Below are 19923 nucleotides of genomic sequence, written 5' to 3'. Positions count from 1 at the left end.
CCAAAGATACCTTCTCAGCTGAAACAAGCCATTTCTAGGCTGTTTTCTTGAGAAACATATCTCATTCATTCCCTACTTTCTCCTCATTCCTGGGGTAAATGGAATAAGAACACATTTCTGATTTTGTTCTGCCTTTCTAAATTTTCAAATAATATATACTTTCTCTGGCATTAATATACAAATCTAAGTGAGAAACCAAAGCACAGAATTGACCCTCTGAATATAAAATTTTCTTAAAAGTTCTAAACAATGTATGGGGAGGTTTCAGTTAAAAGGCAGAAAGTTGCTGTTATGTTGGAGGAATAAGTCTAGTGAGCTAATGTACAGTATGGTGACTATAGTTATTAATAACTATTAATACCATGTAGTTATTAATATTAATAGTATTAAGTACTGGAACTTTACAGAAAGAGCAGATTTCAGGTGCTCTTATCTCACACACACACACACACACACACACACACACACACACAATAAATAAATAAAATGGTAACTATGGAGAAGGTGATGGCACCCCACTCCAGTACTCTTGCCTGGAAAATTCCATGGATAGAGGAGTCTGGTAGGCTGCAGTCCATGGGGTCTCTAGGAGTTGGACACAACTAAGCGACTTCACTTTCACTTTTAACTTTCATGCACTGGAGAAGGAAATGGCAACCCACTCCAGTGTTCTTGCCTGGAGAATCCCAGGGACGGGGGAGCCTGGTGGGCTGCTGTCTATGGGGTCTCACAGAGTTGGACACGACTGAAGCGACTTAGCAGCAGCAGCAGCAGCATGTGAAGAGTTATGGTAATTAGCTTAACTACAGAAATAATTTCACTATGCATGTGTGTATCAAATTATCATGTTATACACCTTAAATATATACATTGTTTATGTTAAAAACATTTTAAAGCCCTAAACAATAGAATTGTGAAATACTTGGACACACATTTTTTGGTAAATGTACTCTAACTTAGGTGGAAATATGAATTTTAATAGTGTAACATGAGATGAAAATTAGTGAATTATTTTTATGGCAAGGGAAAAGAGTGACCACTAGTATCATAGAAAACTATATCTTTAAAAGTGAAAATAATCACTTCCTCTCAAGTATGGAGTACAGTATATAACCTTAAGACATGGATTTATTCTCTGCTTATTTGAAAACAACAGTCATATGTTAATATTCACATAGTTTCAAAAATTATATCTTATAAACCTTAGTGTCATTAGTAATCAGCTTTTAATATAGAGACATATGAGAAATGCGGGCATTATTAAAACACAGATACCTGAGGAGAATATCTCAGGAGAAAGGAATCTAGGAAAGTGGCGGGTTGTAGTTTGTCAATTTTTTTAACCCCTTTCTAACTTCCTGAATATATACTTTGTATACAGTTGTATATGGACGTATTAACAAAAATGTATAACCATAAATGTCAATGAGAATTATTTGTTTTTTCTTTTAGCCTTTCGCATGAAACATACCTCTGAAAACAGACCTGCCTCAGGCTTCTGTGCACCTTTGACCTTTTGTTTTCAAACTTTTCTTTCCTAAGGAGATAACTTTCTACCCAGACAGTATGTTTTTGCCCCTCTGTGATAGCTCTTGCTAGTTCTTGAGATTTTTGTTTTGGTTTTCTCTTTCAAAGTAAGGTGTTTACTTTCAGAAGGATTCTCAGATTTTCCCCTTAGATTTTGCCTTTACCTCAAGGTTACTCATTCATAGCTATCTTGGCTGACCTCTGTGCCTTATGTCAAGTCAACAACACTCACCCTGAAAAGCAAGGTCAGAACCAGAAGTCAAGAGAAGTCAACAGTTCTTTCAGGGATATTATACTTAATTTATCTTAAGCGACCAAGTGAAAAATGTAGCTGAACACTATGAAAGACCAGAAATTAGTAGCCATTTAAATGGAAGTAATGAAATTTCACTTTCTTTTTCCACAAATGACTTATAATAGTGATTTTTTTTTAAATGAAAACAGTAAGTAGTTGATTTAAGAAAGCACTAGGATGTCAGGTAAGTTGGGAGGATGGAGACATGAAGTGAGAAGGGTACACAGAAGGAATCCAGCTAGTAAGCAGTGCTCTATGCAGAGAAAGACAATTTATAAATACAGAGTTATAATATTTTATAGGATTTTAGCTCTGCTTGATATGGCATAATACCCTCTTGATTGTTTCCACATTTTCAGTAATGATATTTTACACAAAGTTGCCTTGCACCCGTAATGTTTAGGAAACCACTAAAGGGAGATGTTTTCTTTACCTGGGTGATGAGAGGCATGAAAACAAGATTTGTACAAGACTGAGAGTTGCCAACAGTAGAATGATAGATGAAAAATTGAATAGTGAGAATATCAATAGTTTGGGAATGAAAAATTATTTCCAACTCTCTGTGCATGTAACTCTCTGTGCATGTAATTATTTCCAACTCTCTGTGCAACTCACCTTCACTATGTAAGGTTAAGAGAGTAAACCAGGAAGGTCCTGGGAACATTATGTTATCAAGTTTTTAGCATAATTCTGCTTTCAGTACAATTTGTGCATCTGGAGTTTGGCAATAAGAATTAATTTTGTTTTTAATAACAAAAGAGAGTGTTGGAAAGTTGGACTCAAATTTGCAAACTATGCACATGAATGTATTTTACCTAATTTCCTAAATACCTAGAAGTGATAGAAAAGACAATAAAAATAAAGAAGAAATAAGAAAACAAGGAGAAAAAAATAATATACTGAAACTTTGTCCCCCAAAAGTGACATCAGAAGCAAAATATCTGGGGATCTCTTCCATGAAAGAAAGAAGTTTAAAATAAGGAAGAGAAGGTTGTAGAAGAGGAACTGCTGCTAAAGACTGGATTGCTCTTGTGGTAACCGAAAATCAGGAAAATGGAAACCAGAAGCAGTTAAGAGCCTGCATGTGAGTGACTGGTTGAGAAATTGCATTGGGAGTGATGAGGCTGGGTCTTACCTATTCCCATCCCCATTCTTTCTCTTCAATGGGTAGGAGAGTCATTTGTCCCAAGAAGAAAGCAGTAAGGGTGATGTGAAGTACGATAGCATCCTGGGAGTGATGTTGACCCCTCCCTTCCTCAGTGAGAAGGTGGACTAACGACACAGGGAACAGACATCAAATTCCCAGCAAATTATTTTGTGGATGTTGACAAGCTGATTCTAAAGTTTATATAAAGAAACAAAAGATCCAGAATGGCCAACAAAATGTTGAAGGAGACAGAGTTACAAGGCTGACACTACCTGATTTCAAGGCTTACTATAAACTACCATATAACAAGACAGCATGGTATTGGCAAAATAAGAGACAGATAGATCAATGGAACAAAATAGAGAGGCCAGAAATAGATTCCCATAAATACAGTCAACTGATCTTTGACAAAGGAGCAAAGGCAATACAATGAAGCAAAGGTAGTCTTTTTTAATAAAGAGTGCTAAAATAGACATCTACTTCCAAAGGGGAAAAGAGAAGAATCTAGACACAGACCTTAAACTCTGGCACACAAAATAATGCAAGATGGATCGTAACTCTAAAATGCAAAACTATAAAACTCCTAGAAGATAAAATAGTTTAGGGGCAAATAGTACACAGGGAAGCTTTATCTTCCCCTCAATTTTACTGCGAGCCTCAAAGTGCTCTATAATATTGTTTTAATTGAAGAAGAATGGAAAGGTTTTGGTCTCCTGTCAAATGAATGCATAAAGAGATTAGTTGGAAATAAACATCAAATTCCTGGCTTGTATTTTTTAGAAAATTGGTCTATGAAATACAGGGAAGAGAGAGTCAGAGAAATAGTGGGTTTTGTTTAGAGGTAATGAATTCAGAATTCTGTGTGTCATCCAGGTGTGATTTCTACAACTATTAAGTGAGATATTTGGTTTGAGATTGTCTCATACAAACAGATTTTGATTTTAGAGTTTTAGATATCTTAATATAACAAAATTTACCATAGAAAGTAGCTAAAGTGGATAGAAGAAAAGGGAATTCTTACTTGAGAGTTTTGATTTGAATGGTTTAACTCAACTATAAAATTGATATATCATTATAATTAAAAATGCTAGTTTATGTATTAAGTTACTTAGAATTTATTTTATCTAATTATGGGGTGGGACTTTTGACAGTAAAGACTGCATTCCTATGAGAAACAATTCTTTTCCAAGAGCAGAGTTTCTCTACTTAGCAAAAGTTTGTATGGTTTAATATTTCAGTTGATCTTTTTACAGCCTAAGGAATAAAAGCGCATCGGTAAGAGAGCTGGAAAACTTAGATCCATTCTGTGTCTTAGAGTTTCTCTACTACCAAGCTGACTAAGAGGAGCTGTGTGTTTGTATTTGAGATGGGGATTATTCTTCACTAGAGCTTAATGCTTAAATTCTGGACTTGAAAAGGTCAGAACTTTTATCTATTAAGCCATCAAGTTTTTTTCTGTAATAAGAGTTGATGAAAGGTTTTAACTTGAATCACAAACGTAAAGTTCAGCGGAATGATCATATCTCAAATTTTAAGAACAAAGAAAAATAGCTGTCTCATTCTGTGCATGGGAATCCAGTGGTCTAAATGCCAGTACAGAATGACAGAGTATAAAATCTTGGATCATGTCACCAAAAGACAGAAAACAGGGCAATTTTCAGGTTTCCAAGTCCAAATTATATTTATAAATAGAGTGCATAGTTTTAGCTTATTTATCTGCTACTAGCATGAGTTTAGACTTTGTAAGAGCATGCTTATCTCTATTTGCTAATAACTTTGATTCTCCATGTAAAACCCAACTATTGCTACAGCAATGCTATAATATGTCACACACAAGAAGCTAAAGCAGGCATGAAACCTACTACTTAAGCAGAGTACAGCTGCATATTTAGTATGGTGAAACAAAGATTAGGTTTCATTTTCTTATGAAATATTATTGTATAGCATACTTAGAGTTTACATTGACATATTTATATCTTTTATTAAATTGTAACATCCAAATATTTTCTAAAACATTACCAAGCTATTATGTTTGTAATTTTCTTCCTGAGTGACAAAAACTACCATCCTTTTATTGTATTTTTTTCTTTTTTAATACTCTTTTATTAAAGTTAATATATTTATACAAGAGGAGGAAAAATGACACTAGGAAGTTTTTCTGAAACACCATCTCCTATATTAGAGAACAAAGGGAGGGCTTTCATTGTGTTCTGACTTAGGGAAATCGAGATTCATCATGAATCATAGCAAATAAAACAACAAAACGGAACAAAGAAACTCTTATTACTCTTGTCTAATGAAATGATCTGGGAAACAAAATAGACACATCCTCTGCCATTACATTCAGCGTACTTGTAGGCATATTCAACGCTGTGCATATGGTTTACCTTTGGTGCTGATTTTTGAAAAGATGTCCATGAGGGTTTGGTGTTTCATATGATTGTTGGATTGTTTTCCACACAAAGGTATTTTCAAGCCCTAATGTGTGTACCTCTGAATGTGACCTTATTTGGAAATAGAATCTTTGCATGTGGAATCAAGGTCAGTAAGTGAATGTGCTCGTTAGTAACTCTGTTGTGTCTGACTCTTTGCAACCCCTGCCAGTTTCCTCAGGCAAGACTGCAAGAGTGGGCAGCCATTCCCTTCTCCAGTGGATCTTCCTGACCCAGGGATTGAACCCGGGTCTCCTGCACTGCAGGCAGATTCTTCACTGTCTGAGCCACCGGGGAATTTGTCTTCTCTTAAGCTCCTAAACATGTTACTTAGTAGAAAAACCAAACATCCACTTCTCCAAAACCTAGGCCAATAGTCTTGGTATCAGATTTGCTTCTTTTCTCTCTCACAATCTATGTGTGATTTTATCAACTAGATTAGCGATTTCTTGAAGTATGACCAAAATAAGTCACTTTTATAACCCTCCTTACCTATGGCCTCCCTGTCATCTAGTTGAAGTCTTAGAATATGTTACCTGAACACCCGTTCTTCTAACTGATATTTTGCTTCTACTTTGCCCTTTCAGAGCAGTCAGAGTGGTTTTTAACAACATAAATTATGACCCTTTCCTGTGCTAAAATTTGTGCATGCTTTTTATCCCATAGAGGATAAAACCACAAATTCCTACATGACTGTGAAAATCAAAATGATCTGTTATATAACAACACTTTATGTAATTGTGTCACATATGAGTTATGATTTTTTTAGCTAAGTAAAGCAATTTTGCTTACTGTGTTTGAGGATATTATTAAGCTCTATCGCATACAACATATAGGCACATATTTCAAATTTCAAATATTCACAGTCATAGAGATTATATTAAAAACAGTTTTATATGTAACTTCTTAGACCCCATGTCCAGAAATTCTGGAAAAAAAATCAGGTTTTAGCCAAGAATTCAACATATCCTAGTGATTCTGATACAAATGATCCTCAAATACAGCCTGACTAGTATATGTAGTATATGTCTAAGATATACTTTTGTATCCCCTCAGCTAATTGTGTTCTTGAAATTTGCCATTAATTTTGAAAACACATAAATCAGTGAGCATGTACCTGTGCGTGTGAATGTGTTAGTCATCCAGTCATGTTTGACTCTTTGCGACCCCATAGACTGTAGCTAGCCAGACTCCTCTGTGCATGGGATTCTGTGGGCATGAATACTAGAGTGGGTTGTCATGCCCCCTTCCAGGGGATATTCCCAACCCAAGGATCAAACCCAGGTCTCCTGCATTGTAAGCAGATTCTTTACCATCTGAGCTACCAGGGAAGCGCAGTCACATGCCTAATGGTTTGTAAAATGCATTTGAACTATTAATAGATCTATTTGATAGGAACTTATATTTTCTGGATTTTTCATCTTTGGTTCTGTTTTTTTTTATTTGAGATTTTGAGTTTTTCTCATGTTACATAGTGTTCTAAAGCTGTGATGTCCCTATGGTAGGCATTGGGCACTTGAAATGTAATTTATTCAAATCAATTTTTTGATTTGAAAAATCAAAATTTTGATCAAGCAAAATTTAGATGTGCTATATAGCACTCCATGCTCTTCATGAGCCCACACTCAAGCTAAACTCTACTACTCCCCTTTCATCAAACTCGTACCAGCTCCTACCTTTTTTTGTGATGGACAGGGAGGCCTGGCATGCTGCGATTCATGGGGTCGCAAAGAGTTGGACACGACTGAGCGACTGAACTGAACTGAATATGGGTAAATAGATATGTATATTGCATTTTAATGACAGTTTTTAAAAAAGTAGGATGTAGTGTTTTTAACATGGATTAAGTGGCCAAATACCATTTGGGACACCTTGGATAAAAAAATGTTTTATACATTTAATTGTGTCTGTTTCTTTTACTTTTATGATATAACTACTAGAAAACTTAATTATTAACAAATATGGACTTACATCATATTTCATTGGACAGCAATAACTGGTTTTTATTGCTTTAATTCAGGTAGTCAGCAAGTTTTTCCTCAACAAATTTAAAGTGCTTTTGTGATCCTAATAATCCTTAGATCTTTGGACAGTCGTGAAATTTTAAACTATGATTCTCTGCAATTATTTTCACTGTAGATCTACCTTGGACATTGCTCTTTGAGTATCTGTGGAGTGCCAGATTTTAAGGAACGAATGCATTGTTAAACATAAAAATTTTAACATTCTCTTTCTCATTTCATATTTAATGTGTTTATATGTTTTTCATGAATGTTTTCTTCAATTGGGAAAAAATAATTTATATAAACAAACAGGTTTCCATAATAGTACTAATGATAACATACAGAAAAGTAAACAAATGTTAAGGAAGAGAAAAGCTACATATGTTTGAGGTATGTAAAGTCCTGTGACCCTTCAATTATGAGAAACAAATTAGAATCATATATCAGAACTGGTCCATGGACAGTAAAAATGAGGGAAATGAAAATGCAGATAGACCAGTCACCAGCTGCACTGGCTTGTCTTATGAGAGCAATTAACTTTGATGAAATAATATTGAGTGGGAGGAAAAGCTATAAAATTATTTTATGAAATAAGTACATTCTCTGCAATTATTTAAAAATAATCCTTTGTATAGAGAAATAGTTGTATTTCTTATACTCTTTGAAAATTTAGATTCTTTTGTATGCAACTAATTTTCTTTTCACTTTTGTTTGTTTGCTATATTGCCTCATACAATGTGGAAATGTTCTTCTCCTTTAAATATATGCAAGTTTTCAGTTTTATTTTCTCAAACCATTCATAATGTGATTTCAGATGAATACCAAAAATGAGTCACTGTGCAATTATCTAACACTGAATTCCAATTTAGAGAATAAAGTGAAAAACAGAATAACTTATGATAAGATATCTACATTCAGTGCCCATTTTAAGCTAGAAGAAACTCCTCATTTTTAAGTTTAAAATTTAACAAATTTAAACTCCTCCTTATTTTCAAGGCAAATAATTAAAAATTGTGTTCCACCATTTTAATAACTAAAGAAGAAAAAGAAATATCACAAAGATATCCTCTGGATATAAATAAAATTGATTTTCTATAATTTTCATAGATAAAATCAAGCAAACATATTGGTTTGTGCTCAATTTACTCTGTGTCGTAATATGATTAGACATTAAGTCTAATCATAAAAAATCAGTATTGGCATAAAGTATAATGTGTCATTTAAATGAATTAGTCGTTACTTCATCATGCAATTAATTTAGGCTAACTGTTTAATAGGATATTCCACAAAATTAAATGGAACTTATGATCTCCTTGTAATCATTATTATTTGTCTCCCCCACCCCTTCACCCCACCCCAACTAGGCTAGCACCTGGGCACAGTATATGATATGTAGTATAGTCTCAATATATTGTTTATAAATAAGTGAATAAATGAAAGCATAAGTGGATAAATGAGTGTCCTTGATAGCTTAGAGATATTCATGTTTTGGAGTCAAAGTAGAAATGGTTTAGATGACTTCTTATTTGGGTATTTCTTGCTTATCCAGATGCTTCTAATAATTCACTCTTCTTGATGATTTTCCCTTAAATGGATATTTGATGTTTTGGCTTGTTGAGCAACTATTTCCTTCTGTTTTTAGAGACACTTTTTCTCCTATGAGAACCCATTACATACATTTTAAATGAGGTTTAACCTACCCCAACCCTGGGTGACTATTTGTTGTTGTTCAGTGGCTAAGTCATGTCCGACTCTTTGCGGCCCATGTCCTTCACTGTCTCCCAGAGTTTGCTCAAACTCATGTCCATCAAGTCAGTGATGCCATCTAACCATCTCATCCTCTGTCACCCCCTTCTCCTCCTGCCCTCAATCTTTCCCCGCATCAGGGCCTTTTCAGATGAGTCAGCTCTTCACATCAGGTGGCCAGAGTATTGGAGTTTCAGCTTCAGCACCAGTCCTTCCAATATTCAGGGTTGATTTCCTTTAGGATTACCTGATTTGATCTCCTTGCAGTTCAAAAGACTCTCAAGAGTCTTCTCCACCACAGTTCAAAATCATCAATTCTTCGGTGCTCACCCTTCTTTATAGTCCAACTGTCACATCTGTGCATGATTACTGGAAAAACCATAGCTTTGACTATATGAACTTTTTTGTCAGCAAAGTGCTGTCTCTGGGTGGCTATAGAAGTAGATAAATATCCTTGGGAGCTTAATCAGAGGAAGATTAAGCTGATTATTGGAGTTCTGATCAGGATTTTTCATTCAGAGCTAAGTAATTTCTCACCTACTTGCTATGCTTTAAGTAAATTCTGCTTTGTCCTTGAACACCCCAGTTATATGAACTAACATATATCTTTCTGTTTAGGCTAACTTGAAATATGTTTCTGTCACTTTTAGCTATGACCCTTTCTCATTCTTTGACCACACATACTTTGTGGGCTTATGTAGTGCTTCATTCATTTATTCATTACACTTTTTTTTTTTTTTTTTGCTGAGAATTTAATTTCTGGTTTTTGATGAGGTGCTAAATATACTAAAACAAATTGTATTGAATCCCTGTCTTTGAAGAGTGAGTATTGGAGGCATGCAGGGAAAAGGTTAGGGCTAGAATGGAAGAAGGTGCTATGCAAAGTGGAATGGGAACACAAGAAGAAAATAGGGACTAACTTGACCTGAGAGAAAGTCTCTAAGAGAAATTAGAATCTAAAATTCTTTTGTTTTAAAAGTCTGGCATTCATGAAAGGATAAAGCAGTTTTTTGCTGCTATCCTTTTAATAAAGTTGCATATATTTTAATAAGCATTCAGTGATGCAAGCTCATGTCAACCATGTTTATTGAACAATTATCCTTCTATTTTCTCTTCTCTATTATGGGATGATTAATTTATACTCACAAAACATTTCCCCAAAGCATAATGTCCAACATTAGTGACACAGGATATGACCTCAGTATATCTCAGTCATCCATAAAAGAAGGGCCAGCTATTCGCAAGGACACTGCATATTCTGCAGCCAATATTTTTCCTGTTTAATCTCAGAAATAACTCAAAAAGCAGACATGTCACTATTTGAATGGTGGTTTAGAAGCCGATTTGATTGAAAACGTGGAGAGAAAGCAGGTTATTGTGCTGCACAGCCAATAATTTTAATTGCTTTGCATTGTATCTCAGTCAAATGCATAGCGAAGCCATCTAGGCCTTTGTTCTATATATTGACCCCCTATATCTTAGACTGTCTGGTAAAGGGCCTTCTCTGTGGAGGAGGGACAGCAGAAATAGAGTTGTTCTGCACTACCATGCCATAAGACAAGGGTTAGTTGAAATCATTTAAAGAAAAACATCAACCATTAGGAGAGCATCGTTTAGGTGATGATAAATTTAAGCAACACTAAAATAGTTTTTAAACTAAAGGAATGTTGTTATTTTTGATGCTAAGTACATTTTCTCACTCTGGATTTTAGTACACATACACACATGCATGCACATTCTTAAACACCCACATTCTCCTAAATGTGGTCTCACATATCCCATTTATGGTTCACAATATTAGTCACTAAAATTAACGTATTTAATTTTATGTGTCCACATATGTAATTTTAGTGCACAAATGGCAGTTTTGTAAACAGTCTACATTTAGCATGATTTTGGAGGGGATGGAGTTTACATATTAAACATATTATTTAATCAGATTCAAGTGTTCTTTTGTTAGGACATATTGGAAAATCTCTGAATCTCAGAAAATATAAGCACCATGGTCTCAATGTACACTGATTTTACATGATGCAGATAGGAGTCACATCCTGCTTTGTCTGATGCTGTAGTCAACACTCTATTATGCTCCAGGATAGGTAAGCTAATGCTGTCTAATCCAAAGAGTGATCAGTGAATGTGATTCTTATTCAGAAGACTAATTTTAATGTATTGTTGAAAATAATTTACAATCACCAAGCTAATTAGTGGTAGTTAGTGAATGGTATCTATCAAAGATATTTAAATTATTGTCCTAAGTATTTTATAACTGTCAAGTCACACTAGCACAATTATTTTACACTTTGAGCTTTTTCAAGTGAAGTGTTTCAAAGTTTAACTTTTGCCTTGTAACTTAGTGAATATTTTGGTATTTTACTTTTCCAGCTAAAAAACTTTGAGTTGTTTGAGAAGCCCAAAGTGGCCATAGTCATCTCAGTAGTGTATGAATTCGCAAGTAGTGATTTTAAAAAATAATAATAATTCTTACTAAACTTTTATTCTACAGGGATTTTGTATTATCAACATGTCACAAAATCTTAATATATCCAACTTTATTTTTTTTAATTTTATCTTTATTTTTTCTGTATATATTTAACTTAAACAAGAAAGGTTTTTTTTTTTTTTTTTTTACAAATTAATATATTTATCATTAGAAACATTTGAAACTTCTTAAACAATATAAAACATAGCTGGATCTCAAATCTGGTCAAAACCCAGTTTGGGACTCTAACCCATGTGGTTGAAACTCAAACCCAGCCAAAACTCACAATAATTAGTTTCAGGACATAATGAAGCTCAGGTTATTGATTTTTCATCACAGAAAGAATTCAGTGAGAAACAGAGTGATAAGTAAGAAGTGGATTTATTTAGAGAGAAATACACTCCACAGACAGAGTGTGGGTCATTGCAGTGGCCTTGCAGTGAGGTGTGATTAGCTTTTATCAGTTCAATTCAGTCACTCAGTTGTGTCCGACTTTTTGTGACCCCATGGACTGCAGCATGCCAGGCTTCCCTGTCCATCACCTACTCCCCAAGCTTGCTCAAACTCATGTCCATTGAGTCAGTGATGCCATCCAACCATCTCATCCTCTGTCGTCCCCTTCTCCTCCTGCCTTCAATCTTTCCCATCATCACGGTCTTTTCCAATGAATCAGTTCTTCACATCACACTGGGTAATTTCATAGGCTAATCGGTGGGAGATTATTCCAAGTATTTTGGGAAAGGGGTGGAGATTTCCAGGAAATGGTCTTTTGGCAGTAGACCTTGGCATTGTCACGGTCCTCTGAATGTGTCATTTAGCTTGCTTATTGAGGATCAAGGTCTAGTCGAAGTTAACTTGTCTGCCATCTTGTACCCATCTGATCCTAATTGGTGTATGCTGTATCCTTGGACTGGACTATGTCATTCTTTCAAAAGTTGTGCCCTGTCCCCTTCGCTCCTGTTTCAATATCTCTCTGAATGATTTATTGTTTAAAACCATGCTATACCCTTGTCTATAACTACAACACTAAGATCTTGCATAGCCTGGTAAATGCACATCAGATTTACTTAAAACTTTCTTAGATTCCATGATCTGCAGACACTTTGTCATAGACTTCTAATTCTTCATATTTAATATTAGCTATTATTAGCCTTAGTAGATCTGTCTGCATTTTTAATAAATTAAATGAATTAGCTTGTTAATTATTATGCCAGCACGTATTTAAATGACTACTTCAGGCCAGGGCCTGAGGAGGTAGAAGTTTTACAGAGATAAAGAAACATCACCCAAGAAGGGGAGACAATCTTTTGACAAAATAATTAAAATATGGTGAGATTAGAATATGATAGATGCCTAAAACAGATTAGTGAAGTGATGTCAGGCAAGCTTCACAGCAGATGTTTAAACTTAGACTTTCAGATACTGAATATGTGTTCATTGGGTAGAGAAAGTGAAGGTGGGCAATCCAGGTAAAGAGAATAGAATGGGAATGCACTGAGAATTCCCTGCATTGTGGAGTATATATGGCATGTAGGAGATGACCTTCTGGATCTGTACTCTAGATGATAGAGAGAGGGATGAAAGGTATTATTAAGAGAATAAAATAATCATACTTTTATTTAGATGAATAACTGGAAGCACTCTAATGATGAATTGAAGAAATGAAAACCAGAGGCAAGAACACTGTACAAACAGTAAGGAAGCAGGATGAGTGGACTCTGAATTAAAGTGATGCTCTAGCAGATGGAGACAGCATATTAAAAAGCCGAGATATTACTTTGCCTACAAATGTCCATCTAGTCAAAGCTCTGTTTTTTCTATTAGTCATGTTTGGGTGTGAGAGTTGAACTGTAAAGAAAGTTGGAAAAAAAAAAAAAGAAAGTTGAGCACTGACGAATTAATGCTTTTGAACTGTGGTGTTGGAGAAGACTCCTGAGAGTCCCTTGGACTGCAAGGAGATCCAACCAGTCCATCCTAAAAGAAATCAGTCCTGGGTGTTCATTGTAAGGTCTGATGCTGAAACTGCAATACTTTGGCCACCTGATGAGAAGAACTTACTCATTTGAGAAGACTCTGATGCTGGGAAAGACTGGAGGCAGGAGGAGAAGGGGATGACAGAGGATGAGATGGTTGGATGGCATCACTGACTCAATGGAAAGGAGTTTGAGTAAGCTCTGGGAGTTGGTGATAGACAGGGAAGCCTGGCATGCTGCAGTCCATGGGGTTTGAAAGAGTTGGACAGAACTGAGTGACTGAACTAAACTGAACTACAGCACACCAGGCTTCCCTGTCTTTCACTATCTCCCACAGTTTGTTCAAACTCATCTCCATGAGCTGATCCAACCATCTCATTCTCTGTTGCCCACTTCCCCTCCTGCCCTCCATCTTTACGAGCATCAGGGTCTTTGGACTACGGACTGTTGTTTATCTTCTCTCTTTTTAACATCAGCCTCTTCCTTTGTGTTTGCTCCTTTCAGAACCTTTTAATACCCTTGAATTACTCACATTTTCAAAGCAAAACAGTCTCCTTGGAATAACTCCATCATACCTCTTTACACTCTTATAACCATCTCCTTTGAAAAATAGAACTCTTGACAGAATATGTTACTTTTACTTCCTCCATTTTTCACTTCACATTCACTGCAATCTGTCACTTAACTAAATGTGCTAAATCACTTTTTGCAATTGTAACTGGATGTTAAGTTTGAAGTACCTCAAAACACCAAGATATGATGCATGTGATAGCCTGAAGTGAGGTACTAACCAAGTATTAACATTTGAAAATCAAGTGTTAAAGAAGAGTTTAGATGACTCTTAAAAGTCCTCAAACACATGGAAATTATGAGAAGGTCTGGAGTTGAAGATTAGAGAGGATTTGAAGCAGAAGATTTATTTTAAGAGAGTTGCCAGGTTTGTGTGATTTCTCCTTCCTCAGTTCAGTCACTAAGTTGTGTGACTTTGGCCTCCTGATGTGAAGATCCAACTCATTGGGAAAGACCCTGATGGTGGGAAAGACTGAAGGCAGGAGGAGAAGAGGATGGCAGAGGACGAGATGGTTGGATCCCATCACCAACTCAATGGAAAAGAGTTTGAGCAAGCTTTGAGAGATGGTGAAGGACAGGGAAACCTGATGTGCTGCAGGCCATGGGATCACCAAGAGTCAGACATGACTGAGCAGCTAAATGACAACAAAAAAGAGAGTTCCATATGTGTCCCAGTGCTTGAGGCACAGTGAGGCCAAACAAACTGAAATGTCAGAGTTTGTAGCAGAGAAGGATTTATTGCAGGGTCAAGGAAGGAGAGCAGTGGATTATGCTTAAAACCCCTCAAACCCCACTGGTTTTCAGGGAGAAGATTTTATAAGCAAAATTTGAGCTGAATGCTGCAGAGTCTATGATTTTCTTCTGATTGCTTGGTTGTGAAGTAAGGAGACCATGTTCTAGGAATCTTATGCTCAGCCTATAGTTACTGTCTGTCTTCCACCTGGGTAGTGTCTTAGTTCCTGCAGAAGAATGCAAAGATATTGTTATGTTCTACCCTTGAGGGAGAACCAGAATCCTGCTTTAATAGCTGCACTGCTGTTTCTTGGTTTTCTTTGTTTCTGCATCCATTGCTTTCTGGATTGCTTCCCCGAGCAGTTGCCCTTTAGTAGTGTTCAACTCTTTGGGGCCGTATGGACTCTCGCCTATCAGGTTCCTCCTCCAAGAGATTCTCCAGGCAAGAATACTGGAGTGGCTTGCCATTTCCTTCTCCAGAGAATCTTCCAGACCCAGGAATCAAACCCTGGTCACCTGCATTGCAGGTGGGTTCTTTACCACTAGCAATAGATGTCAAGTGGTGGCACTTAACCACTAGAAGGCTGAGATCCACAGTTTTCACAATGATTTGCCAAGAGATCTTGACCCACAGGTGATTATGGAAAGATCAATGGAACAAGGTCTCTTTAGGGACAAATGAAAGGGCAGTCACTCAGTATTCTGTTTAATATCTATAATCAGAAATTCAAGGATGTGGAAGCAATAGGTTGAGGGCAATTGCTCCAACTAAAAGTCTCAATTCTCTCCCCAGTCTCCATACCCAACCCTATTATGCTGTTATACCTCTGACAGAAAAGATGCCTTGGCTTATAAGGCGCATCCCCATAGACCACAGCAAGGACATATTAGAGAGATTCCCTCAGTAGAACCTAAAGCAATCTACTTAGTTGATTGAACACTGGACAAAGAGGAATATTCCAATGTTTAGAGACAATTAGATCCAGGGTGTTAGCTGACATTGATATATAAAGATACAGAGCATTGTCATAGCCTCCTACTAGACTGAGAATATATAGCAGCCAGGAAATTAATGGATTTCTAGCTAAAATTAAGCTTAAATTAGATCCACCAACTGATCCATTGAAGAACCCACCTGACAATGCATGAGACATGAGAGATGCTGGTTCCATTCCTATGTCAGGAAGATTCCCTGGAGGAGGGCATGACAACCTCCTCCAGTATTCTTGACTGGAGAATCCAATGGACAGAGGAGCCTAGCAGGCTACAGTTCATAGTGTCACACAGAGTCAGACATGACTGAAGCAACTTAGCACACACACTGTATGAGTATATAATTAGGACAATATACTTTATTATTGAATAAGCTTGGAATCTTATTAGATTCCATATAGAATCTTAGCTTGGAGGCAGAAATTATCAAAATCTGGAAGACCAACTCCAAACCTCTGAAACTGCATTCAGCTCTCTTTTCAAGAGAGACCCTGCTGTGAGAACTGACATTAGCTAGTTGCATTCATCCACTAGGATATGCACCCAGGATTCCACCAAGGTGACTCTCTCCCCAAACCACTGCTGACTAATGACTGAGTGTAGTGTGGTTACTAGACCTGGACCCATCTTACCCAATGCAGAACTTCTCTAAAAGGCAGTCCCTACTCCGGGGTTCTTTCTGCTTAGATGGGACTTTATTAGAGCTGCACTGCAATCTTTAACTTATCCTACAAAATACTTCTTTTCCCCAAGTGTCAGTTCACATAAGTTCTTCCAGCTACTATAAATGCTTACAGGCATTTTCTCCAGTACATCTCTTGAACTTCCAATTCTATCTTGGCATCATCTGCTTCTTGGAAGACTTGAACTGAAACAAAATCTGTAACTTGACCTAAAAGGCATTTAATAATTGGACTTTTCCTTCATTACATTGACCTTGCCAAATGCAATTTTGCTTTTAGATATCTAAGAATAAAAAGTTATTTTTATTTTTTATGAAGCCACATAATATAGCACTTTATGAACTTTGCATATTTTCTTTTCTGCCTGGTATTCCATTCCTCTTGACCTCCTCATCTGTATTTAGTTATTGTGATTCTCAGGATGGGCTAGATAATATTCAGATATAAAAAATAACTTCCTGTACAAAAATATAAAGAATTCGAGAAAGTTAGAGCAGAGAATGAAGCCAGATGTGCAGGTGTTAGCCCTACTGAATTAATGTAATGTGCACAGATCACATACCTTTGAAGCTGGCACTGCCTACTCATTTGTGTGACTGAGCTGAAATATTTTATCAAAGTCTTAGATGATCCTCTGTATACAAGAAGTCTGCAGACTTGTGTTGATGACCTTTACTGTGGATTGATAACCAAGATTCACACTTTATCTAGGTAAATACTTTTTAAGATTCCAGAGTAACCAAATCAAAGAAAAAATCATAATTTTTGAATGAACTCATTCCTTGTGTTGTGAAGACCACATTAAAAAAATTTATGCAAAATTTTGATTTTTAAAAATAGCCCTAATACTATTTTATACTCAAACTTTGTCATCCATATTGCCTACTAGCTGATTGCCCACTTACTATTCAGTCCTTCCATGTATACTACTGCTGACTTTCTTTAGGAACACATGCCCTTGTATTCTCAATATGTCCTTTCATTTCAAGGAGATGCACTGTAATGATTTAAACAGTAACCTGCACTGCTTGCAGTGTACTGTTGATGAGTGTCTGCCAAGATTTATTGTGCCCTTTACCTTTGCTTTGTCATTCTACCATTCTCAAAGGCTCTTATTGTTAATAAAATGCAAAGTAGTTAGTGGGATTCTTTGGATGATGTTACTTTGTCTCCTGACAAGGTAGAAAATAAAATCACCCTTGGGTTTTTATATGTGTTCATACATATTTTAAGATTATAGCATTACCAACTTTAGTCTCCAAAATGCTAATGATAATAGCAGACAATTTGGCATAACTTTTCTCCCCCCATTTTAAATATATGTTTATATTTAGACATATTTTCAAAGCACATTAAATTCTAAAAATGGTATGATTTTATGGTGATAAATATATAATATACAGAGGAGTAAAATAAGGTAGTACAAATCAACCATAATCATATCACATAGATCGTATTACAGCTAATCATTTTTACACATTTTTTCCCCTATGTCTATATATGCATAATCTAATTCAAAGATGGATTTCCCTGACTTGATGATGTAGGAAAAATTGGGTAGGATTGGTTCAAGTCCCCTCTTTCTTTACACTCTGAAAATTCAAAGTCCTCCTCATGATTTCTGGGTATTTTCAGTCACTGATGATTCTAAGCTTCTCTTTCCACTGAATTGGTTCTATTTACTGCTGTTCTAGATAATCTAACTGTATTATTTCACAGAGTAGTATAAGATTAATGACTGAATGATATTTATTATATTTTCATATGCTTATTTGCCATCCGTCTTCTTTGATGAAATGTCTTATTAGATCTTTTGTCCATTCATATTAGTTTTTTTTTTTGTTTGGTCTTTTTTCATTTTTCAGAGTTCTCTGTGTTTCCATATCATGGAAAATGATTGAAGTTTGATGGCTATTACAGAGTAACAGAAAATAAATTTTTTTTAATATTCAGGCTATTTTTAGGACCACAGATAGTTAAAATCTGTGAAACATTTAGAAAAATAGAATTACTTTGGGACTTATATAATTGTTCCTTATCTTAGAAAAAATGATTTCAGCTTTTCACTACTGAGTATGATGTTAGCTGTGAGCTTGTCATATATGCTGTTATGGTGTGGAAATGTTCCCTCTATACCCAATTTTCTGAGAGTTTTTCTTATATATAGATGTTGAATTTTGTCAAAATGTTTTCTGCATCTATTGAGATGATCATGTGATTTTTATTCTTCAATTTGTTGTATAACATTGACTGATTTGAGGATATGGAACATTCTTCTATCCCTGGGATAAATATCGCTTACTATAGTAGATAATTCTTTTAATGTATTATTGAATTCAATTTGCTAGTATTTAGTTGAAGATGTTTTCATCTATATTCATCAGTGATATTTACCTGTAATTTTCTTTTTGTGTGTGTGAGATACCATTGTTTGACTATGGTCTCAGCGTGGTACTGGCATTGTAGAATGAGTTTGGGAACATTTCTTCTTTTGTCAATTTTGGACTAGTTTGAGAAGGATAGGTGTTAACTCTTCTCTAAATGTTGGTAGGATTTACCTCTCAAGCCATCAGATTGCAGACTTGTTTTGTTGGGAGTTTTTTTTTCTCTTTCTTTATTGTTGATAAAATTTCATTACTATAGTTGGTTTGTTTATTTATAGTTTTTATTTCTTCTTGTTTCAATCGTAGGAGAGATTGTACCTTTCCAGGAATTTGTCCATTTTTTTCTAGGTTGTCCATTTCATTGGCATATAATTGCTTATAATAACATTTTATGATCTTTTGTATCTCTGTTGTGTCTTTGTAATCTCTTCTTTTTTAATTTTTTATTGTTTTGAGCCCTCTATTTCTTTTCTTTTTGGATCTGGCTAATGGATTATCAATTTTGCTTATCTTTTCAACAAATCAGATTTTAGTTTCATTGATATTACCTTTATTTTTAAAGTTTCTATTTATTTCATCTCTGATCTTTTTTATTTATTTCTTTCTATTAAATCTGGGATTTGTTTGCTCTTTTTCTAGTTCATTTAGGTGTGAGGATAGGTTGCTTATTTAAGATTTTGTATTTTATTTCTATACTAAATTTCCTTCTTTTCCCTGTTTGTTTACAAGATTCATTTAGGCTGAGTACAATATAGGGACTAAAGAACATTGACTAATTCAAGTTTGTGATTCATATTATAAATGATGTGTGCTTTTCTTATATCGATAACCAAGATAGCAATTTTTCTTTTCTAAATAAGGCAATTCTTTTTCATTTTCCCTGACATAGCAAGGGCATTGTGTGTCAGAATTCTGAGACTCCCAGTTGGAAACAAACTTTGCTAGAATAAAAGCAG

This window comes from Odocoileus virginianus, chromosome 24 (genome assembly GCF_023699985.2).
Source record: "Odocoileus virginianus isolate 20LAN1187 ecotype Illinois chromosome 24, Ovbor_1.2, whole genome shotgun sequence".
Lineage (NCBI taxonomy): Eukaryota > Metazoa > Chordata > Mammalia > Artiodactyla > Cervidae > Odocoileus > Odocoileus virginianus.
This window is presented reverse-complemented; position numbering follows the sequence as displayed.